The following is a 4,679-nucleotide window of genomic DNA, read 5'->3' as shown; positions in this document are numbered from 1 at the left end:
TTTGATTTAGTATTATTTTTTTATCTTCAAAAAATCCTGAGTTATCGAGTAGTAAGCAAAAACTGAAACAATTTTAAGTTTATTTTATATTTTCATAGGCATGTATTGGGATTTGATTGCTATTCGGATTCAATAACCTTCGAAACATAGAAAAACGACGTGGATACTTTTTTTCCTGAAAATACTTTTTTTAAACCTTCCATATCTGGACTGTTTTTAAAGTGACCTCCACTGACGTCACGAGTAAACCCAACATTTAATGTAGTATGCGCATTCTGTAAGAAATTTTATCTTCCTTCATTTTTCAAGGAATGATTATTTTCGATCAATAATTCGAGTGTTATAGTTTTAAACAAAAAACTAATTTTCAATTTTTTTTTTTTTTTTGCAGCGGAAAGACGGCGAGAATACCTAAATTTTCGATTGAGCTTTCCAATAAAACATTAAAATCGTAAAAATATGTATATATATATATCTTCAGAGAACCCTTTTTTTATTGGACTAGTAGGCATACAGATATTTCACGAACACAACCAGGCTCAAAACAACTAACGATGGTAATAGTCAAGTATCTACCAATCCAATAATGAGCTACCAAGCTATACAATACAAAAATAAATAACATGAATTAAGGCCCTTAATCAATGTAAAATCAATTTAGAAAGAGGGAGGACGAGAAATACTTCCCAAATATATTAGGTATTTACAAGAATAGCACAGTATACTTATCAATAAATTATAAGATTTAATAATACATTGTAATTGTTTATACATGCATTCTTCACATTATACCTCAATAAAAACAGTACATCGTAACTAAACAATAATAAACTAATTGTTACATCTTTGATGTAGTTTCCCTTTTGAGTGTGTTTGTAACAGTTTCTCTCTCGATTTGTATTTTCCAATCCATCACCAAAAGTTAACTTATTAAAAAGTTTAATCTAAATTTAAGAACAATCAAATGTTAAAACAGTTTTAGACCCACACAAAGGAACAAAAACAGAAAAACAAAAGAATAAATAAAGACACCAATATGCTTAATGCGTATCAGGAAGGAGATAAATGTTTTCATCCTCTAAGAAGAGAACATATGAAGATAGATAACATACTATGTATTCAAATTAAAAATATTCCGAAAGAACAAGAAATAGTAATACAAAAAATATCACAAGGTCTAAAAAGGATTGAGGATTAGACGGTGATAAAATCTATGTTAAAAAATCTATTACTGCACTTTATAGTCAATAGAATTATTTATTAATCCTCAGTTTAATCAAAAGATTGGATAGGAGATTACGTAACTGATTCGGAGAAGTAGAAACCGTGAAGTGCTATTTCAGAAAATTATAGAGGATTACTGATATAAAAAAAAAGAAAAATTTTAATTACTTTAACGAGGAAAAGAGGAATATAAATAGTGAATTTCTGTGGGAAGAAAACTACATCATGATAGTTCATCTTTTGATTTAAAATATATCATTACAAAATCCAAAGCTTCAAATATATGTAAAATTCTAAAATAAATATGGAATTCCAAATATCAAAAATATGCATATTAAAAACACTAAAACATTAAGTATACTTAATAATTTGATTGTTAAATTAAACATAAATGATAAATAGTTATAGAGAATTTTATAATTTAATGCATAATATGAAACTTAGACAAATAAAAAGATCTTTACTTTTTTATATATTTTTTTTTAAAAAGAACTTTTGTTATCTTCTATATATTTCTTCTAGTCTTCAGCAAGGTTTTTAAACCGGTTTTGAAGTGATTTCTTGTATATGAATAATTAAACTAGAAAAATGAAAATTTTACTTAATTTCATTTTACAATATTTTGTGGTTTAAAAATACGTCAAGCGCCCAAAAAAATTATAGTCAGTAGGAGATACATCAGGTCAACTAGGCGGATGGGACATATCCATTTTTTTTTTATAACAAGATACATAACTAACAGTTTTAAAATTAACTAACAAACATAGTACAGTACATGATATAAAAACTGAAATTCTACAACAAGAAAATTCCAGTCACTTAATAACGCATACGATTTTTAAAATAACAACAACTAAGTATTCTAAAATTAAAGAGAGGTAATTTGTTGGTCGCTGGGAGGAATGTATCGAAGCTAACAGATGTTATTTATCATAAAAATATTATCATTTTTTCTTCGTTTATTTACCCCATACCTAGGTACAAATATTTTTTTATACCAACCCAACAGTTTAATTAAAACAGTATTGATGATGCAGTTTCTCGACGTTGCTCATATTTTTTTTTTTTTTTTTTTTAGATATATTTTTCTAAATAACATTTTCAAACAAAGGGGCTCAGGCAATAACAACATAAAAGTCACATCTTTTTTATAACATAAAAAAATTAAATTTATTTAATTTATTTGTTCACATTCTAATTCCAAGGAAAAATGTATATATTTATTAGAAATCAACTTCTAATAATAACTCCTATTAATAAGAAAAATAAGACTTGCTTGTGTTTTTCTCCTCTCTCTTCAAATATAGACATATACAGTATTTATTTACAATTTATAATTGTATACTTTTCTTTTCAATGTTTAAATATTGGTATTTTTTATTTAAATATTAAGAATATTTCATTTTTGTTTTATTTTATTTTCCAAGTGGGAATATTGTAACACTTTAGATTATCCTGAAAACTGTAGATGAAGGAAGCGATTAAAAAATAATAATTTTTAGTGTTTAAAACAACTAATACATATACAACAAACTTGAATTAGCAAAATTAAATTAGTATCATTTAAAAGTAAATAATATCCTGAATTTCGACGTAAAAACCAGAAACAAAATTAATCTCCAACGGAAAATCTTCAACTCAGATCTGATAAAATGAATTGGATTGTCTTATATCACCCTCGTTTCCGTATATCACAAGTTTTATGACCCCTCTGAAGTACACAACATCGGAAATAACAAATAGTCGCCAAAACGGGCATAAGGCAAGATAAGAAACAAACAGAGGGCCAAGAAACACGGAATAGCTAACAGGAAACGATAAATAAAGGAATGAGACTTTCAAAGAAATTTTAAGTGCTTTTAGTAATTTCCATTTTCATCCAAATTATGATAATTTAAAGGATTTTTTATAAATTTACTATTCATAGATAATAATGAATTGGTTTTATAAAGTAATAGCGTGCATAGTGGTTTTACTCAGAATGAATTAGACATACATTGCCGCTTTTATGTACATGATGAACTTTGAAGAAATATTTGGAATTTACAATTTAAAGGGGGGGGGAGGACGATCAATAAATAAAGAACACCGCTAATTTATATTTTTCGAGAAAAAGCATCTTTTTAAAAACCAACTCATGCCTAATTCTACATATACAATGTAGGAACGATTATGACCATATGCCTACGGAAGCCATTTATTAAACAATTACTATTCTCTCCCTATGGATCGTATCGTGTAGGTTATATAGTCAAAACCCTTCGTCAATAAGCGGTCTAAATAACACAGGAGTTTTTTAAAAAATTAGATTGATAGTTCTTGATATTAGAGCGTTCAAATAACTAAATCTTTAGCTTTATTTAATAGTAAAGATAAGGCAAAATTTTCATTAAATAAACATATTTAGTTTTTTAATCATAAATAAAAACCTTTAAGTATTCTTATCCGGTAAATTTGAATACAAAGGTAAATTTTAAGTCATAATAATCGCAGGGTTCACTAAATAAAAAAAATCAAATAGCTTAAAATGAAAGAACACATTTAAAATAGAATTTTTGAATATGAATAAAAAAATAGAATATATATGTAATATATTTCTATTTTTGTTTTATTAATAAAATAATACAGAAAATTCTGTTAATATTGAAGTTTTGCATTCTTAATTATACTAATAGGTTAAACACTTCAAAACCATTTTTACAAAGAACTTCTAGAAAATGAGAAAACAGAAAAAAATCAATCCAATTTAAAGTAACCAATTTAAGTAATGGAATTTGTAAACAAGAAATTTTTTGCAAATATATTTTATTTATAATATATAATATAATATTATAATTATATTTTATAATATAAAGGTTCTACTTATACCTAACAGTGGTACAGAACAATGACGTTTCTCGGGTTTATGCTACGAAATAAAAATATTGAAAAATAAAATATCAGTATAGTTTATACAACACAATTTCACAAAAATTAATTTAAAATTCCATTTCATTTTTATGTGTATATTAATCATCAAAGGTTTAATCTGAGTAAATCTGTTTATAGCCCAAAATAGATCTCTCCCAAAATAAAGTGAAATAAATAGGGTCTATCCGAACTGAACATTTGAGATATTTTTTTTATTAAATTTATTTATTGATATTTACAACTGTACATAAAATACATCAAGTAAATTTGAGGAAATCGTAATGGTATGGTATAAGCATGTAGAGAAACTACCCATTGGTAGCACTCTAAAAAAATTTTTACAATATAAGGTCTTGAAGCCATCTTCTTTACAGACGCCTCGGAGGATTGTCCGGAATAAAAGAGTAAGCAAAATTAGAAACTAATGGGTTTGGGTGGTTAGGGAGTTTGTAATGGAAGGATTGATATCTGGTTCGGGCTAGATCAGTTACAAATGGAACATTAAGGCCTTTTTGGTTAATTTTATTTTGAGATATTTATTAAAA

This window comes from Halyomorpha halys, unplaced genomic scaffold (genome assembly GCF_000696795.3).
Source record: "Halyomorpha halys isolate HHAL.00 unplaced genomic scaffold, Hhal_1.1 Scaffold364.1, whole genome shotgun sequence".
Taxonomy (NCBI): Eukaryota; Metazoa; Arthropoda; class Insecta; order Hemiptera; family Pentatomidae; genus Halyomorpha; species Halyomorpha halys.
The sequence above is the reverse complement of the archived record's forward strand: the minus strand, read 5'-3'. Positions refer to the sequence as shown.